We start from the raw sequence: 21,656 nt of genomic DNA on the forward strand, positions 1-21,656 counted from the left end.
CTATATGATTGGTTATAAACTACCATTTAAGATTGTACTCTTTCTTAAGCATTTTTGTAATGCATAGTATATCCTGGAGCTGAGATTAACTTGAAAGACAGGAACTATGGCACTTGTGCCACTTGTTAATTTATATGATTAAATAACAAATTATTTAATAAAAATTAATAATCAATATTTATCTTAAAATATATTTAAAAAAAAACATTAACGTGTGCAGTCCAGCTCCCTTTCTGGGAAAGCTGCCTTCCACACTACCCCAGCCTCAGCTTCGCCAATTCCATTCATGCGTCCCCTGTTCGGCTTTTACCCTGAAATATTCCTGGGAAACGCAATGTTAGCCATAAATATCAGGGCTCTGTGGGTAAGTGCGGTTACAGTCAGGTTGTAACTATGCAAAATCGCGTAGCCTCATTTTCTGCCTATTTCCATCTTTTGCAGAGCTGCATTGCTAAGAAAGCCCTGGCAGATGGCAAACTCATTCATGCCCATATATGTAAGATGGGAGGCTATATACCCTTAATCCTTCAAAACACGCTTGTCAACATGTATGCCAACAGTGGAACTCTGCTGGAGGCTCACAGAGCTTTCGACCGTATGACTGATCGGGATGTGCATTCGTGGACTCCGATGATTTCGGCGTGCGTAAAACAGGGAGCATTGAAGGAGGCATTCACGCTGTTTCAGAAAATGCAAGTAAGTGGTGTGGAACCCAATCACTTCACCTTTTCTAGTGTTCTTCCAGCATGTGAATCCTTAAAACAGGTTATGGAGATCCACCAGAAAGTCATTGTAAATGGATTTCTTTCTGATATTGTTGTCGTGAATGCGCTCATTGATATGTATGCAAAATGTGGGAGGGCATGGATTGCCAGCGATTTGTTTGACAAAATGCCTCAACGAGATGTCGTCTCCTGGACAACGATGGTTGCAGGGTATTCGCTTAACGGTCTTGTTGATGAGGCCTTGGGAATTTTTAAACAAATGCCTTGTCGAAACATGGTTGCTTGGAATGCTATGATTGCGGGGTTTTCGCAGAATGGTTTTGGCGAAGAAGCGCTAGAGATTTTTCGGCAAATGCAATTAGCAGGTGCGAGCCCTGGCTGCAAAACCTTTGCCAGTATTCTCTCTGCGTGCGCTATCTTGGTGGATTTGGAAAAGGGTATAGAGATCCATGGGAATATAATTGCCAGTGGGTTTGAGTGTAATGTTTTTCTGGTGAATGCCCTTATAGACATGTATGCAAAATGTGGGATTATCCACCAGGCTTGTAAATTGTTTGAGAGAAGTCCTCATCTTGATATGGTGTCATGGAATGTAATGATCGCTGGGTATGCACAGAAAGGACTTGTAAATGAAACCTTGGCGATGTTTAATAAAACGCCTCAAAGAGATGCAGTCTCGTGGAATACAATGATTTCAGGCTTTGTGCAAAGTGGATTCATTGACGAGGCTCTGAAACTCTTTAACGAAATGAGTTATAAAACCGTTGTCTCATGGAATGCAATGATCGCAGGATTAGGACAATACGGTTATAATGAGGAGGTATTGAAGTTGTTTCAACAGATGCAATTGGCAAGTGCTGTACCAGACTCCAGAACATTTGCCAGTACTCTTTCGGCTTGTGCTCAATTGGCGGCTTTGGAACAGGCTTTAGAGATCCATGGAAAACTAATTATGGATGGGTTTCACTACGACATCATGCTGCTGAATTCGCTTATGGACATGTACGCAAAATGCGGCAACTTAAAAAAAGCATGTGATATATTTGACAAAATGGATTGCAGAGATGTAATCTCCTGGAATGTAATGATTGCTGGATATTCACAAAATGGTCTTGTTGGTAAGGCTCTTCACCTATTTATCCAAATGTCTCAACGAAATTTAATCTCCTGGAACACAATAATTTCAGGGCTTGCACAGAATAAACTGGGTGAGGAAGCCCTGAAATGTTTCCAACAAATGCATTTACAAGGTGTAAAGCCAGACTCAAAAACCTTCGCCAGTATTCTTCCAGCTTGTGCAAAGTTGGCAGCTTTGGATCTGGGTATGGAGATCCATGAAAAAGCTATTGCAAATGGATTTCATTCTAACATCTTTGTAACAACCGCTCTTTTAGATATGTATGCTCAATGCGGGTGCATCGAGCACTCATGGAAACTATTTAAAAGAATTCATCAGAAAGATCCAATCTCTTGGAATGCAATGATTACAGCAAATGCTGAGAATGGACTTCTTGATGTGGCCCTAAAACTATTTAATGAAATGCCTCTGCGAAACACCGATTCATGGAATGTAATGATTGCAGGGCTTGCACATAATGGGCTCTATGAGAAGGCCTTAAAACTTTTCTGGCAAATGCAATCAGAGGGAATCAGGCCAGATCCAAGAACATTCACCACAGTACTTCCTGTGTGTGCAAATATAGCATCTGTGGAACAGGGTACAAAAATTCACCAAGAAATAATCCGAAGTAGATTTTCGATCGATGTCATGGTCATGAATGCGGTTATAGACATGTATGCAAAGTGTGGAAATATACAAAAAGCCCGAAAGCTTTTTGACGGACTTCATCGTAGAGATCTGGTCTCATGGAACATAATGATTGGAGGATATGCCATGTATGGCTGTGGCAAGGAGTCCATTGATCTTTTTGAACAGTTGAAACTCTATGGGGTGCACCCAAATCATGTTACCTTCCTTAATGTTTTGTCTGCATGCAGCCATGCAGGTTTAGTGGACGAAGGTTATCAACTTTTCCATTCTATGTATGAATATTATAACATCAAACCTGCAATGGAACACTATATATGCATGGTTGATCTCCTTGGCCGTGCTGGGCATCTAGCCAAAGCAAAAGACTTTATCAACATAATGCCAATAAGACCTGATATTGCTGTGTGGAATTGTTTGCTTGGTGCTTGTAGAATGCACAGCAATGTAGATCTAGGAGAATCTGTGGCAAAACATCTTTTTGAATTGAATCCTAAAAACACAGCACCTTACGTGCTGCTCTCAAATATTTATGCTGTAGCTGGCAGATGGTATGAAATTGAAAAGGTGAGAAAATTGATGAAAGAGCAAGGTGTTAAGAAAACACCTGGATGCAGTTGGATTGAGATTGATACAGAGATGCACACTTTTGTTGCAGGAAACAGATTACTGAAAATTCTGCAGAATTGAAGGAATCTTACGAGACATCATTTAATCTGAAGATGATGTATAATAGCGTGGGCAAAGTATTCTTTTATAAGGAGAAGAGAAAAAATAATGGGAGTGAGTTGGGAATTCAAGCAAACTGGCTTTCAGATGACTTAGGTATGTGTTGGATCAATCCTTGATGCTGCTTGTGCAAGCTGGCTACATCCTATAACTTTTAACCACAATTCATAAAGACAAGATTACCTTCCATCCCACTATCAATGTGGTTTTGTGGTGCATGTCTAATTCAATTTACTTAGGGTACTAAGATCTAGTGTACAAACCTGCTATGATCTATGCAACCAAGTTTCTCAACAGCTATGCATTCTGATAAGTACGCAATAGGACTGGCCATTCCTTATGGTTTTATTTGGCTCAAGACAAATCCTAGCAGTAAAAAACTACACATTGTTTGTTATTTGAGAGCAAAGTTCCACAATGACAAACAATGTATTGGCCGTTTAAGCTTTACCCAGTAAAAACTCCATACAACGAAGCAACATTGAAAAAGTATTCTCAAGATGGAATGTTGGGTTTTGGCCGTTTCCCCTCTGTCTTTTGGCCTACCTTCTTGAAGGTGCTTTCTTCTTCAAACGGTTTATGGATAGGTGTAATGGTATTGTCGTGTATTACTGTAGCCAAGACTGGCTGTGATGTACTGGACGTAGATAGCAGAATTAATTTATTAATAAAACCCCCTGCTGAAAGTGGACGTAGCCATATTGGGCGAACCACTATACAATCCTGTGTCATCTTGTTCTTTGTTTTTTGGTCTTCCATTCTTTTTATCTTTCTGCAATTTCTTAAATTTGATCTGCTCATAATTATCTACAATTGGTATCGGAGCTTTGGTGGGTAAAGCAGGTCAGTATTGAAGTTGGTTGGGAATCGTGAAGAATTTCCAGAAGAATGGACGAAACAGATAAATGAAATCGAGAACAGATAAATGAAATGGAGAAGTTCACTGTCAGAATTTCAGATTATGGAAAGTGTAAATGGAGTCATTGCTAATCAAGCAAGATCTTTCATCCTCGTTGGAAGGGAAAAGCAAAGGATGAGATAAGTTATCGGACAAAGAATGGGAGAAACTCGATCAAAAGGCAAGGGCAACAATATTTACGTTGCTGTCCAACAATGCTCCATTTAATGTTTCCAGTGAGAAGACAACACAAGATCTTTGTGACGAGTTGTCTTCGTTATATCAGATAGCTTCAGCAGCGAACAAAGTATATATCATGGACATGTTATACAATTTGAAAATTAAAGAGGGGGGAGAGGGCTATGTCAAATCATCTCGACGAGTTCAATTCTTTGGTTAATTGATTTGAGTACGCATAACCTTAAATGATGACATCAAAGCTATCCTTTCAACATTTCTTTACCGAATAGTAGGGAGGGAGTGGTAATGGCAATTATCACTTTAGTGATTGCCAAAGTAAATTGAAATTTGATGAAGTTGTAACCACATTTATGTAAGGTCTAAGACCCACACAACAAGTGTCACATTAGCAATTTTCATAAGAAATAATAAAGTCTACAACAATCAAGGTCGATATGCACATTGACAAGTCACTAAAATACAATTCCATTAAATTTAATGAAATAAACAAGCATAATAAAAGAAGATAAACCGACAAGATCTTCATTTATGAATGATATTTCTTTTGAAAATCAACAACTAACAAAGATAAATATGAGCCCAAACAGACCATATGTTGGTTACAAATATATCATAATGTTCTGAACGTGATGACCCTTCTTGATAGGAGCTCTTAGCACATGTTCAAACATACACAAAGAGCAAGAATATTGTAGGAGTGTTTTTACACCCTACCACAAAGCTATTAAGCTTCCCAGAATCTTCTCTTACGTGAATATACCCAGCCTGATATCGAAGAAGACTAACCAAGCAAAACTAAGAGGAGTAATGGAATTGTGTACCAGACAAATAAATCTATTCTCAAGCAATGTAATGATATCATTCCATAAAATGAACGTTCTCTCGATTGAAAGCATTCCAAAAGACAAGCATATCATGAACTCCTCACATAAGACATTGTACACAAAAGATGTATTCCAAAGCAACAATAAATATCATTCTTTCAATTAGAAAACATATCATAGAATCAAATTCTCTTTAACATCTGAACATAAACTATTGATATTTGCAACAAGAAGATACCATACTGCAATCATACTTTTTCTAATGTAGATGAAATCAATATTTGCAAGTATCATTGATTTAAACAAATAAATGTAAACCATAATATATGGAAACCATTCAAAGGTAAGTTGTCACACATGAAACTGCAACAGACATTCTCAAAATAAGGATTTGGTTAAATTAAAGTATTATACAATTCCACAAAGCTTCATATCCAACATCAACTTTTGGGAAAGGGCAGTATTTCCATGACATAATATATAATAAGTATTTATTTCAACTCACATTGGTAGGTTGAGGAATCATACGACCTCCCAAAATGGAAAAAAAAATACTAACGGCAACCTATTTAGAAACGTAGGCTGAGACATCAAGTAGCAAAGATAACATAAACAACTACCAATCTCAGAAGAGTAAAATGCAAATAACCACTGGAGGAGAATGTGGATATTTCAAACTGATTCCCTCATTCAAGATCATACAGAGGAGAAATGATAGGCATAATATTAAGAGAATAAGTCTGACATCAAGATCCACACCATACGAGGAGAAATTAAGATCATACAAAAGGGAATGAACTGACCCAGAGGTGGCTCATGTACAGTTAGAAAGATGTGAGCCAGATTACAAACCTTGTTGAACTAAGCTAAGATTGATTCCTGCCATAAACATATGTAGAGCAACAATTGCGGCCTTCGACTAATAAAACTAAATTTGGAGACTTCTCCAAACGATGGGAATACTGTGAGAGAAAGAATGAATTCTTTCGACCTAGGCGGCTGGCTGGAGATTCAATATCCAAATGTAGTGTCGATGGAAATGCCTGAACAACAGTGCAATACAAAGTACTTCTAATACAAGCCTTACAATATCAAAGAGACAAGTGTTCCAGTTTGGACTTGCATTATTATTGCACAAATGCAATAAGTGACTTCGAATACAGATAAACACAAGGCACCTATTGATTTCAAATGCTTGCATTTAAGTAACAACACACAACGAGAAAAAAAAGATTCAACGAAGGAAGGCACAGTAAAAATAGCATCAACTGCAAATAAATTCAACACAATACAATATGAATATCATGAACATGTAGCACTTCTCGGCCTTGTTAGAACAACTAGAAGATAGTTTTGGATACCCTTTTCCAAGATCTACCGTCTCCAACAAAGACCCAGTACAAATTCATCAACATCTCGAATTTTCAAGAAAATTGCATCATACCAACTTGGTTTCAAAAAGCATTTAAAAATCTTTAGTTCTTACATTTGTGGTTGTCATCTACAATAGTTGAAATTGAATGGTCTATCTATTGTTTGTTCTTGTTTCTTTTTCAGCTTGAATAAATTTTCACCCCTCCTTTATTTCAAATCATAATCATGACAAGGAAGAAGATGAGATTCTTATAAAGGTCTTCACAAAAAAAATTCAATCTCCACAATTATCAATCCGAAACATGAAAAGAGAAAAAGATACATCATATAATAAATCCTCATTAAATTCAATCTTTCATTTTCTCTATGATTATGAGTCATTCATATATTCATTTCTTCAAACAATAAAACTACTTCACACTCTCAAAATAATTTCATCTTCAATCAAGAAGAACACCACAATTATCAATCTGAAACTCAATCTTTGATCATGAACTTATTGCACAATCTGAAGAGAATCCAAATCTTTGATCAAGAAAATCAAGAGGAATTAATCTTATCTCAACAATCTTAAACTTATGATTGTGGATAATCATATTATCATATGTCTTGATTCTCAAATCTCTTTGGTCAAATTGAGAAAATCTAAATGTCCTTTGGATGAATCATTTACTCCTTTGGGACAATCTTATGAATCAACTTTGCAAGAACTCCTTGAAGACAATCTCATCATGTTGTTTCAAATCACATTATGTGGTTCTGCAACAACTATTTCGTGTATCATAAACATAATGAGCATTAAACTTCATATTGTACAGAGTTGAAGCATAAAATCAAAAAATCTCATACAGATGACATAATCAAAATTAAAAATTCTAATGAATCATTTAATCAAGAGAAAGATACCTCTCTCAAGCTTGATCTAAATCATGGAACCATGTCTAGTAATGATTCTCTTGTAGCCTCCGCTTCTTCCATTATTCCCTCATCTCCTAAAATGACAAAGTTATCCAAAGTTCCTACATCAAATAATGAACAGGGAATGCTTTCCATGCTAACTATGTCAGTTTTGGCCACAATAGTGTGTTCCACTTTTTGGCCAACTTTGACACTAAGATCAACATTCTGGAAAAACTTCACTTTCAAACATCTATTGATACAAAAATATTAAGAGTTTAAGATAATTTAAACTAGTATCTTTTAGCATTTTGTTTCTAGTTTCAAAATATATATTTTTTAAAAATTGAAATTGATTTGTATCCATTTTTCTTTCTCCTTCAAAAAATGATTTCTATGAAAAATCAATATTTTTAAAAAGAGACAGTCCCTTGAATGAGCATAATGTTCCCTTAAAAATGATAATGATTTAATCCTTTCAAGATTCTATATATATATATATATAATTGTTACATATATATTTATTATATCTATATTACTTATATATATCTATGACCACATAATAGTCCTTTATTCTTAATAGAATATATACATATCCAATTCAGAACCGCTACAGCATTACTGTGTGTTACAGAGGGCAGTATAAGAAATTCAATCTCTTGTATATATTTCTTCTAAAAGAATATCCATAATGATTCTCCTTTATTTGATAATCTAAGATTATCATATTCTCTTCCTTTTGAATTTCTTTCTTATTCTTTGCATTCCCTTTTACTCTTTTTTGAAGGCTACATTAAATATATTTATGATTTCTCATTCTTTCATCCAATGAAGCATGATATAATTTATAATCTAATTTTATCGTCCTTCCTTTTTCGCCCTCTGAGAATGAAAGTCATTCTCATTATATAGGTAGTGGCCAGTTAAATGTCTTTTAGTTGAAGAGACTTGGGTCTCATTAGCTCTCTCCACAATTCAGTTAGCGCACAATAGCCTTCCCCAGTGGACTTCAAGCAATACAAATATGAACTTAGTTATTACTATCTCAATATTAAATCTCTAATTTCAGCAGGCAACAAGAGTAATAATATTGCATCTTATTTAAGATGGCAATTACCATAAATTCTCATTATAGTGACGCTGAATAGCTAAGATCCTACTGCTGGTATATATAGATGAGAATATTTTCTTATGCCAGCGATACTTTCATCGATGAAAAGATAAATATGAATTTTCCTTAAGGCTCCGTTTGGTTTTTAGTATAGGAATAGGAAATTAGGAATTGGTTTGTTACCTTCTGTTTGGTGTGTCAAATTAGAATACAGAATGGAATACATATATCAATTTTACTCCAAAAACCAACATATGTCTATTCCAAAAAATAGTTGTTATTGAAATAGAGCATTCTTATTCTTTATAATACTTTTTTAAATGACATATTTATTTGGAGTCCATTATTGGACAAAGACCTATTTCATTTTGGTGGTCGTCTTGGAAGGCATTGTTTTCTCTGTCGAAGGTTTGTTCTGGACTCTGCATTTGACGAGGTGCGTGGGCTGAGCGGCTGGTGTTGGAAGGCATCTTTTTAAACAGCGAGGGTTTAACAGAGAAAAATTATTAGGGCTTTTAAACAGCGAGGGTATATAACATACCAGAATGGCTTTATGTGCCTTAACGATTCCTCCATCGCTCCCTTCCAATATGAAATCTGCAAACTGTAACTACTCTGCTTATTAGACAAGTGTGTTTTGGCATGATTAATGACTGCATGATCTCGTAGAGTCTTCATGAAAATACGCATAACTCCAACCGATATAGCCATATCTTCTACTGATTCATTTGTTCAGGGAATATATTTATATAAATGTGTGTGTATGGGCAATACAACTTGATTCTTTCTTTACTCACGAGATAGGGACTAATTTCATAATAATGACAGAAATCTTCATAGAAGTTCCATGGTAGCGGTGCTTGTTTCTTTGTTATGTTTAGGGCCATTATATCTTTCCTTGATCTATTTCAGTGGTTCTCAACAGTACTTTCTTTCCTTTATTTGCATTTTGTTCATTTGATGAGGCTTGGACGGTGGTCTTTTATCTATTCTCTACACAGTACAAATTCATAATTCAAGAGATCAATCAAATATCAGGCCAATCAAACAAGAATGGGATTGCTTTTTTCCATTATCATTCCCTATTTGCATTCCTATTCTAATTTTCCATTCTAATCTTATAGTCCTATGCCAACAAACAAATGGGCCCTAATATAATTTATGATTGATATCACTATTTGGCTTATTAATTACTCTATTAATTCTTGTTGGATAGTCAATATCCCTATTTTATTCAAATTGAGAGTCACATTTGGCATCTATCACTCGATTGATAGTTAGAATAAACTTGATTTATTGTTCACTACCAAATGTGCACCAATAATGTGTGGTTAATAATTATTTCCAAATGGGTCTGATGTTTTTCCTTTCAAACTAGTAATTAACTATTGCTTGAATCCATAAAATTCAAATATTGTGTTATTATGTTGTGCAATAGGACATATGACAATTGTTTGACACGTTATGTTAACAAAATTCTTAAATTCGATACAAAGAGATTGACCAAATAAAATCCACACTATGCAAACTCCCTTTAGATGTTTATCAAGACCATTGATCATTTGTTATCAGTATGTTGCCTTGTTTTCATTTTTGTTGTTTTATTAACTTTGCATGTAATCCAAATGGGTTGATTTTGAGATTTAAAATATCTTGTGATTGATGACCTTTTGAATTATTTTGTAATTTTAATGCTACCGGCTCATTCCCAACTTCGCCTAGCACTTCAAATTTTTGAATTCTAGTGCCCGAGTCTCAAGATATCACATATTACTAAAAGGTGTTAAAATACAGGTTTTCCATCCACAACATTAACCTTAGCCTTTTAGAGGTAATGGGTTGATTTTGAGATTTAAAATATCTTGTGATTGATGACCTTTTGAATTATTTTGTAACTTTAATGCTACCGGCTCATTCCCAGCTTCGCCTAGCACTTCAAATTTTTGAATTCTAGTGCTCGAGTCTCAAGATATCACATATTACTAAAAGGTGTTAAAATACAGGTTTTCCATCCACAACATTAACCTTAACCTTTTAGAGATTAAGGTTTGGAGTACAAAATGCACACTTTGATCTAAAATCTTAACCTCTCAACCAAGAAAATGAATTAAGATAAATTACTCAAACACGTGTTTTGTGTCCGATTATTAACCTCTCTAACCAAGTTGATAAAAGTTAAAAATAGAAAGATAGACCATCTCAAATCAATGTGGCCTTAGGCTTGTAACTTTAGTCAATATGTCTGTCAATAAAGGATTATGCTTGAGCATAGTTTGTCTTATTCAGCGATTACACATAGATGATGTTGGAATGCAATGATGACTTCTAAGACTATGTTTGCTCCTCCATTGAAAGCTGGCAATATGATCAAGACTTTGAAGTTTTGAGAAAGACCAGTGATGATTCAAGCATTTGAGAGTTGTCCTTGACTCTTAAGATAGTAGAGATATAAAATAAAAATCTAGAGGCATAGACAAGTATGTGAATTTTTTGACAAGATACATCCACTACTAGTCCACAACATTCACATTGTAGAATTGATGAAGCCCAATATATCATCATGATGTGATTCAAGCACACAAGCAACTATGTTGATAATGGTCATTTCCTAGCTTGCGACATGACATAGTGATTTGAAAACCGGTAATCCATATTTGCAATGAGTTTAGCACAAGAACCACTTGACATAATGTAATTGTCATCTGAAAATGTGAAAAAACTTCACAAAAAAATTTGCTCAACAATCAAAAGACATAGTGAGTGCCAAGTTGCTCAGCACCTTAAGTAGTCGAGTGACAAGCAATGTTGAGTTTCTCAGCAGCAATGGGACTCGAGTGACTCAGTCTTCAAAGGAAAGAGCTCAGCAACAATGGGCTCTGACAACACTACACCGAGTGAACTCGATTGACAAAGGAAACGAGTGAGCTCAATGAACTCGGTCAAGGAGGGGACTGAGTGAGCTTGGATAATACAATGATCGAGTGAGTTCGGTCAACACTAAGACCAAAAGATTTGGTAAACACAGGAATAGCTCAATCAATACTAGAACTGAATTAGAGTAGAGAACTTGATTTACTAGGATACTGAGTTACTTGGTGACCGACTTATAGTCTGGTTTCTTCCACCATTGAAACACAGAGATAAGAATAAGAACTTGCAACTTTGTTCTTCTCAAATGCTAAACACAATGCATAATAGATATGAATAGAAATGGCAGCAAACCAAACAATTAGAGGTTGGCTAATATGCTTTCTTGCTTGCTTTTTATTCAAAAATTGAGTGAACCATTATAGATATGGGAGCATATGGCTTCAACCAGAATCAGAATACTTTAACTTACAACTTCTATTTGCAATATAACTTATAGCACAAGATGGATGCATACAACGGCACCTAGAACAATCACTACTTCAACAATATAAACAAAATGAACATACAGAAAATCAAGAGATCAAGAATTGTGTTGTTGAAACCTTTGATCTTCATCCTGACTTCTTGAACCTTCCTTTTGCTCTCTAAAAGATCTCCTCTCTTTTCCTGGTCTATGTCCTTCCTACTTATTAAATGAATGAGCATTCTACCCCTTTTACTTGTCTCAAAACTTTTCTCTTTTCGAAATTTAAACTCACCCATCAAGTTTAATGTTTCTAACAGGTATGTGGGCAGCTGGCTCAAGGGGCAACTGACAGATTTCAACACTCCCCCCTGTCCCAAGCCAACAAGTAAGGATAACTCCTGATCCAAATCAACTAAACCAAGATTGCATCCTAGGCACACATAAGTTGCTATGCCCAATAACTTAGTGACTGTCTACTAGCTGTTGCTCAGACTTGCAAAATTTCATCTTGATTTCTCCATTCTCCACTATCTCTCTAATGAAGTGATATCTAATCTCAATGTGTTTTCTTCTCACATGGCAGACTAGATTCCTTGACAATGCAATTGAGGAAATGTTGTCACAAAAGATTATGGTTCCATCCTCTTGCTTTTCATTCAATATGCTAAAATTCTTCTAAACCAAATAGCTTGACATGTTGCTAATTCACTACTATGTATTCAACCTCTATTGTAGATTGAGCAACAATAGGTTGCATCCTAGATGCCTATGCAATTGCACCCGAGCCCATATAAAACATATAATCAGAAGTGTCCTTCCTATCATCGAGGCTTCCAACCCAATCACTATCAATATACCCAACCAACTTAAAATCATTATCAATAATGTACAAAATGTCAAATCCCTTGGTACTATTCACATACCTTAAGATCCTCTTTCCCGCTTGCCAATGAGAATCCTTGGGTATTTCCATAAATCTGGAAATCAAATTTATTGCATGCATCATGTTAGGCCAAATTGTTGTTAAATACATCAAAATTCCAAACATACTTTTGTATAATGTTGGATTCACACTTTTGTTGTGATCTTCCTTTCTCAAGTTCAGACCTATTGTTGTTGGTGTTGGGGCTTCCTTACTATTCTACATTTTGGATCCCTCCAAGATCTAATTTGTATACTTTTCTTGAGAGATAAAGATTTCATCATGCATTTGTTTTACTTCTATGCCTATAAAATACTTCAAGAGACCTAGGTCTGTCATTTCAAATTCATTCTTCATGGCCTCTTTGAACTCACCAATTAGGAAATTATCATTTCCAATGAAGATTAAGTCATCTATATACAAGACAACAATCAAAACTTTACCATTTTCTACCTTGATATAGAGAGTGGGCTTACCATCACTTTTGCTAAAGCCATTGCTCATCATGTATGAGTCAATCCTACTATACCATGCCCATAGAGCTTGCTTGAGCCCATATAGAGCTCTCTTCAATCTATATACATTTTGTTCTTTACTTGCAACTTCATAACCAGGTGGTTGCTCCACATATACTTCCTCTTTCAATACATCATTCAAGAAGGCATACTTCACATTAATTTGGTATACCTTCCATTTGTGTTGGGCTGCAATTGCTATAACAACACCCACGGTTTCCATTCTTGCAACCAGGGCATATGTCTCATCATAATCTCTGCCATAGTGCTACTTGTACCCCTTGACCACTAATCGTGCCTTATGCCTATCTATTTTTCCTTCAACATTGCACTTGATCTTGTAAACCTATTTAACTCCAATTACTTGTTTCTTGGGAGGCAACATATTTAACTCCCATGTTTCATTTCTCTCAATAGCATCGATTTCCTCATCCATGGCATTACACCATTTCCCCTCTTTCATAGATTCTTCAAAATAGATTGAATCCCTATGAGAAAATAATGCAAAATTAATACTCTCATCATAGTCTTCATCATACCTTTCATCTTGGTATATCTCCTTTAGACTCTTAGTATTTCTTAGCAATAGGGAAGAAAGAGTGGGATCTGAATTTATAGTATTGATGTTGCTACTATTATTCACACCAACTCAGAGCTATCTTGAGCTACTAGGAGATGAAACTGTACATGTTTGAGGTTGCTTGCCTTTTTGCCTTTGTTTGCAACTATCTGTGTTTGTTGCTCCATCATCTTGTTGATCACCAATTTCATCTTCTTCATCCATAGTCGACACTTTACTTGAAGTGCTTGAAGATTTATCCACTGAGTCATCCCATGATTGATTTTCAAGAAATTCCACATCTCTTGAAATGATGATCTTCTTGGTGATTGAATCATACAGCATATAGCCCTTTGATTTCGAGTTGTAACCTATGAAGATGCACTTCACACCTTTGTAATGAAGCTTTAACCTTTATTCCATTAGCACATGTGCATATGCTACACATCTGAACACCCTCAAGTGCTCAAATTTCCATCTATATCTATACCGTGCCTCAAGAGGAATCTTGTTACAAACTGCCTTTATAGAACACATGTTTATTAGGTATACTATTGTTGCTATAGGCTCTCCCCAATATTTAGTTGTTAGTCCCTTTTCTTTCATTATGCTTCTTGCCATTTCAACAATGGTCCTATTCTTCCTCTCAACCACTCCATTTTGCTGCGGAGTATAATTGGTTGTAAGATCCTTCTTGATTCCATTCTTCCTACAAAAATTTAAAAACAAATTGGAGATATACTCCCCTCCTCTATCCGACCTAAGGACTTTTACATAGTGTCCACATTCTTTTTCAACAAGGGCTTTAGATTCTACAAATTTATCAAATGCCTCATATTTGATTTTCAAAAAATACACCTCATGTCCTATGACTGAAATCATCTATGAATGTCATGAAATTAGTACTCCTTGTATAGGGCCAACTAAATCAGAATGCACCAATTCTAATGGTGTCCTTGCCCTTCTAGAATTACCAAAATTAAAGGGAAGCTTATGTTGCTTACCCAAAATAAAAGCCTCACCCTTTTCACGTGAATCTACAATGCTTGGCAAACCATCTATCATTCCTTTTTTGGACAACAAATTTAAACCAACAAAGTCAAGATGTTCATACATGAGATGCAATAGCTTGGAGGGGTCTTCAATCATGCTCCTAAGAGCTGATTGTTGATGCATTGTTGTACATACATGCTTGGGAGTTGCAGCGTTGACTTGAGAAGATAAACATGTCTCTATCTTCAAAGGGAACATCCAATCCTTCATCATTTGGACTGTTGCAAGTATCCTTTTACTCCCATCCTTTTCATGAATGACACACTTGTCATTTTCCATCAACACTTTGTAACCATTTTGAATGAGTTGTCCAACACTCATAAAATTATGTTTCATACCTGGGGAAAAACATATATTTTGTATTTCTTTCTTCTCACCTTGCTTGGTGCGAACCACGATAGAACCTTTTCCCACAATGGGAATGGTTCCATTGTTTCCCATTTTAATTTCAAACTTGAAATTTCTATTAATGAAAGAAAATAAGCTTTCTTTACCACTCATGTGGTTGTTGCAACCGATGTCCAAGTACCATACCTTAGGGATTTCTACTTCGCCAATGTCACACATGATGAAGGCTATGGGATTGTTTGCATTTCCCATATTCACATCAGTCACATTTGCATTCTATCTTGATTGATCACCTTGCTTCTTCCATCATTCACTTTCAAAGTTTTCAAATTTATGATAGTAGTAGCATTCAACATTGCTCTTATTGGAGTTATAGTTCTTCTTACCTCCTCTAGAGTTGTTTTGAGAGTTGATTGCTCCCTCTTGATTTCCTGCTCATCCTGAGCTTTCCACACCAGCATTCCTCAACCATTTCTACCATGACCTCTACTTCTTGAGCCTCTACTGGAGCCATTTCTTCCTCTCCCCCTGCCTCTTGAATTTTATTGAGCCTTGAAAGCTTGCTCTTGGAAAGTTGTTTTTGACCTGTTAATCTAGTGCTAATGGGTTTGAAGAGTTCCCATCAACTCATCCATTATCAATGTGGTGAGATCCTTTGCCTCCTCAATGGTCATCACAAGATTGTCATATTTTTTAGGTAAACTCCTCAATACATTCTCCACTATCCTTTTCTCTTCATACTCTTCTCCATTTGATTTGAGTTGGTTTATCAAAATATAGATTCTTGAGCTGAAATCTACAATATGTTCATTATCCTTCATTTGAAGATTCTCAAACTCCCTTTTGATCATCTATAGCTTTACTACATGAACTTTATCAATTCCTTTGGAGTTTGTATCAAGAATATCCTATGCTTCTTTTGAATAGTTAGTTACTGCTATCTTCGGAAAAATTAGACTTAGGGCTTTTGCATCCCTTCTTCCTGACTCCTTTAGCTAAATCTTTTGAGGGTTGGTGAGGGAAACATACTATGTTGGGTTAGTTATATAATTTTAAACCCATTCATCACAAACTTCCACAAATCATTTTCGACCATGATGGTTCTCATTGTCTTTACACAAGTGTCATAATTATGTCCATTAAAGGATAGTGGTTGTTGCCATGTCTTTCCTTCATCTCCTACCATGTCAAATACTCAGAAAATAAATGCCCAAACTCATGAGAATGTGGGGCCTCAAAGCTCTGATACCATGTGAGAAAACTTCACAAAAAAATTTCTTGGCAATCAAAACACACAGTGAGTTCTGAGTTGCTCGGAACCTTAAGTAGTCAAGTGACAAGCAATGTCAAGTTGCCTGGTAGCAATGGGACCCAAGTGACTCGGTCTCCAAAGGAAGAGCTCGACAACAATGGGCTCTGATAACACTACATTGAGTGAACTCATTTGAAAACAAAATCGAGTGAGCATGGTTAACTTGGTTAGGGAGGGGACCGAGTGAGATCAATCAACACTAAGACCAAAATATTTGGTAAAAATGAGAAGATCTCAGTCAACACTAGAATCGAGTTAGATTAGAGAACTTGGTTTACTAGGATACCGAGTTACTTAGTGATTGGCTTACAATCTAGTTTCTTCCACCATTAAAACATAGAGATAAGAACAAGACCTTGCAACACTTTTCTTCTCAAATGCTAAACACAATGCAAAATAGATATGAATAGAAACAACAATAAGCCAAAAAATTGGAGATCGACTAATATGCCTACTTGTGTTCTTTCTATTCAAAAACTGATTCAACCATTACATATCTGAGAGCATATGGCTTCAATCAAAATCAAAATACTTTAATCTCCAACTTCTATTTGCAATATAAACTTACAACACATGATGGTTGCATACAATGACGCCTGGAGCAATCATTGCTTCAACAGGACAAACAAAATGAACATATAGAGAACAAAGAGATCAAGACTTGTGTTGTTGCAACCTTTGATCTTCTTCCTGACTTCCTGAACCTTCCTTCTACTCTCTGAATGCTCTAATCTCTTTTTTTGGTCTCTATCCTTCTTGATTATGGAATGAATGAGCATTCTACCCTTTTTCCTTTTCTCAAAAACTTTCCCTCTCTTTTTGAAATTCAAACTCACCTACCAAGTTTAATGTTTCTGATAGATAGGTGGGTAGTTGGCTCAAGGGGCAACCAACAGATTTCAACAGAAAAAGTAAACCAAATGATGTAAGCTCGATCAAACTAGGTTCCTTATGGTCGTGGGTGGTCAATAGCAATTGAAGAATGCACATGAAGTATTTGACACAATGCACCAATCTCTAGCCTATAATATGAAGGAAATATCATGCATTTTCTCTGATAAAATACTCAACCCTATCTACAATGACATAACATGGTGTTAGAAAGTTGGAAAATCATGCCTACAATGAGTTTTTTTTTTAAATATATAAGGCTCGTGTGAATGCTGACATAGAAATCTTCTTAGAGGAAAATTATAGTGTATAACAAATGAGTTTATTTTATACGCAACTCATGGCACATCGGATGAGGTTGGAAGATCAATTTCAATTGATTTGAATTATCAGCATATCCATGGGAATAAATTCCATAAAAGATAATTGTGATGGAAATATAAAGTGGTGATAAGATACATGATTGTCGTTTGGAAAAATCATTGTTTCAGACATCTTCTCAAGGAGACCTGTGTGATATGTGCTAAGCAGTTTAATACCTCTATTGACAAGATGCTCATGAATTATTTGACAAAATCCCTAGACAATGAAGGTGCCCATCCGGCATGATGCAACATACTTAGTGGCATGCTTATATTTGCATTAGTTCCACTAAAGAGAGAAAACAGGAAACACTGGTGCATATTCAAAGGATTGGAAGTGAGAGAAGTCACAACATTTTGACAATCATTTGAAGGAGTTTCTCGAGGTTAGCAAAAATATTTGGCATCCACTTGGATTATTATTTTGCAAATAAACATGTCCAATGCATACAACTGTGATTACACATATAGGATGTAAGAATGATTAATGTGTGTCAAAGGGTGTGTGGTTTTTTTCATTGAAAAAAGAGATCAAAGTAAAAGTTTTGAAAGATGAGATATAAATATCAAAGGCCTGATTATGCTCCTATTATAAAAAATACTCTTCCTAGCATTGGTGACACTATCTTAGGAAGTGTTACCCTACACTATTTTTTATCATCTCTTGAAAGTGGCGACATGACCCCCTTGCCAAGAAAGATATTTGAAAGAGACATAGATCAAGCCAGAGGTCATCCCATTTTGGCACAATGTCCTGATCTAGTGTTGGAATGTTTGAATGTGTACCACCCAAATACTAGAGAAATCAGTGTATCAAATAATAAGGTTTTAGTTTGATTGGATCCTATATTTGCCATAGCTTTTTGATTTCCTATTAGAGAACAATATGCCAACATAGAATTATATAAGGATGGAAAGGGAGTATTATGTTACAAATCAAACTCAATGCTTTAACATTGTTGCCAGCTCAAGGTTCTCATAGCCAAGGAAAGGTAAGTCTTGGTTAAAAAAGTCCATCCATGACCATTAAAGTAAGATGTGGCAAATATGGTAATCCTTCCAATTAGAATAGTGGAACTCAGGACTCGCACGAGATTAAAGGATGCGTGCTTATGTTTATCAACATGATTTATGAAGAGAAGCAACACATTGATTGGGAAGAGCTTATTAGTGATACCCTACATAAAAAACTCATAGAACTCCAAGATAATGATTACTTCTATATGACTTCTTACCTCTTCTATTCTATGGAAAGTACAAAAAGTTGGCATGGGCTTAACAAAAAAGGTATATATGATGATGCCACTATCATTTACAATCGACACCCTTAGTTGCAATATGAAAGTAGCCTACACCATTTTAGGAGAGTGAATGATGCATTCATGATGTTGATAACAAGGGAACTTCAAGGAAACATAGGGCTCATAATTTTATTAGAAGTAGGAGTGGTAGTTTGAAAGTACATAAGTTATTTCATATAGTTCCTGAAGTTCACTTATATTCGATTGGCGGCTTATGATGGATATCCCCTTATGATACCTAGGTTTGTTGATGATAAGGTAGTGTTGATTGAGATGTGCACACAAATCAATCAAATTAATAAACTTTGTAGGAACAAGAGGGTAGATGAGATATCTTTTCCTATTGGCATCAAACATTACAGGTGTGATACCGCAACAGATGCAAGGAACATAGTGACTTCCACTGCCAAGATCAATTTATACCCCTACACTATGTGGTTTCCTTATGAAAATAAAGGTTATGTAATCAATGAATTAAAGCTAACTACTATCCTTTGTCATTTTCCATTTCTACAAGACTTTTTGGAAGATTGTGAGGATGATTTCAAAGTCTACAAATGAGACTAGATGAGGCTTACCGTTAGGTAGGTTATAGATTTCAAAGTAGATATTGATGTGATAGACATAAAGGATGATGAATGTTCATTGGTTGATCCCTACTATCATGAGAAGATTGAGTTGTTATAACTCCCACTAATTGATTAGTATGTTCAAGAATTAAGAAATCTAAAAAAAGTGATGACATATGTCATGAAGAGGACAGAAGAATGGGTAAACAAGATGAGGATAAAGAATACAACTACTAGACCTGGAAGTAAAGGAGGTAATCCCACTAAAAGGAACAATTATCAAGGAGAATCATCTCATATGGCACCCAAAGTGACCTCAAGTAAAAAAATATAGAAATTTAATTTAGGTAATGATGGTGGTGACAAAGATCCAAACTAGTTAAGTGTTTTACCTAGAGCATGTGAGGTTGAGTTTGTGGTTGAAAAAAGAGGTCAAAACCAAGAGATAAAGTTTGCAAGGTGAATCAGGAGGAAAATAGATCTCTAAGAATATTCAAAAATATCCTAGATATATAAAACAAACCATTTTCATTGCTTCTTTGCCCCCAATAGTAGCTTCTCCTCAAGACTTTCCTCCTCCCGAGATATCATTGGTAGACATCACACAAATAGATAACCAATTATCTAACATGAAATATTTAATGGTAATTGATGAGAATCAAGAAAATAATACGTGGGTATCATCTTGAGCTCCTACATCTTCATGGCTGCAAGTGACTCTACAAAAGAAGAAGAAAGTAGTCCAAGTGGTCCCACTTCCATTTGATGCGATTTCTAGCTTTCTCCAAAGACCTCCCAAAGTGAAGAGAACCAAGGTGATGTCTAGGTTGACCATTGATAAAAAATCAAGTAATTTATGTTTATATATAGTGAGAAAAGTTAAAGAAGCCTCCAAATTGGATTTCACTCTAAGAAAAGTTGATCTCGGCCCATCAACTACAGAAGGATATTTTCAGAATTTTGAGTTGTACACAGTGCAAATATTACAAGGAGTGAAGAAAGAAAAGAGATCAAAGGAGCAACTCAAAGAGTAGGTGAAAATGTTAGTGTTGTACATTAACATAGTTAGCAAGTCTTATAATGTTCACGCGATAATTACCTCACCAGCTTTAATAGGTCTTGGAGGTGTTCTCAATCATACTATGGTGGAAACTATAAATAAACAAAAGTCTCATAGTATGATGATAGAAGATGTTTCAGAGTTCATAAATGGAGAGAATGAAATATGCAAAAAGATCATTGTACAGGCACAAGAGATGTCTAAAGAACTTGAAATCAGCAAGGAATAAAAGACCTCCTAGCAAGGAGTGGCCGATAAATTGTAGGAGATCTCAAAAGTTGATGTGAACATTCTAATCCTTGAAAAGGTTATTTCTGATCCTAATAATAATCAAGTGCACATATGGATTAAGAGTATCAATTGGAAAGTAATAAACATCAGTAGAGAGGTCACCGAATTTGAAAAGTTGATATATGTGTGTGAATAGACAAAAGAGAAAGTCTTGGATGAAGTGGTCACAATAATTACACATGGAGAAAAAATGGGTGACCTTAAACATGTCACTTGTCAGCTTGTTCTAGATTCCTTCAGTGTTTGGATTCATTTAGAGATAGAAAATTGAGAGTTGGGTGTTGAAACTATGATGAACCTTCATCTGGTTTCTGTCACTTTGGAGGATTGCAACATTTCAACATATCAACAAGAGTTGGAAGTGATCTAGGATAAGTACTTCCCAACCAAACTCATGATGGAAAATGTGTTAATTCCAAATTATGATTCGATGGAAAATACTTGATGCCTACATGGCTTTCAAGAATAAATATATCACATCTTGATAGATAGAATCCAATAGCTAGAAACTTTAGTGATCAGATGTATATTTCATGGTCTTTTTAGTGAATTTTAGCTTGAGTCATGTTTGTATATTTTTTTCCTTCTAGAGGTTAATTAATCTAACTA

The 21,656-nt window shown here is 35.5% G+C and overlaps 1 pseudogene across 1 annotated transcript; it reads left to right on the forward strand.

The window, feature by feature from the left end:
* The first annotated feature begins 225 nt into the window (after positions 1-225).
* Positions 226-3,942, forward strand: LOC149544458 (pentatricopeptide repeat-containing protein At2g13600 pseudogene; annotated as a pseudogene). The gene has a single exon (XR_016355287.1). The product of XR_016355287.1 is annotated as a pentatricopeptide repeat-containing protein At2g13600 pseudogene (transcript).
* The last annotated feature ends 17,714 nt before the right edge of the window (positions 3,943-21,656 follow it).

Source organism: Cupressus sempervirens, chromosome 8 (genome assembly GCF_028749045.1).
Source record: "Cupressus sempervirens isolate cs-2001-9-10 chromosome 8, ASM2874904v1, whole genome shotgun sequence".
NCBI classification, from domain to species: domain Eukaryota; kingdom Viridiplantae; phylum Streptophyta; class Pinopsida; order Cupressales; family Cupressaceae; genus Cupressus; species Cupressus sempervirens.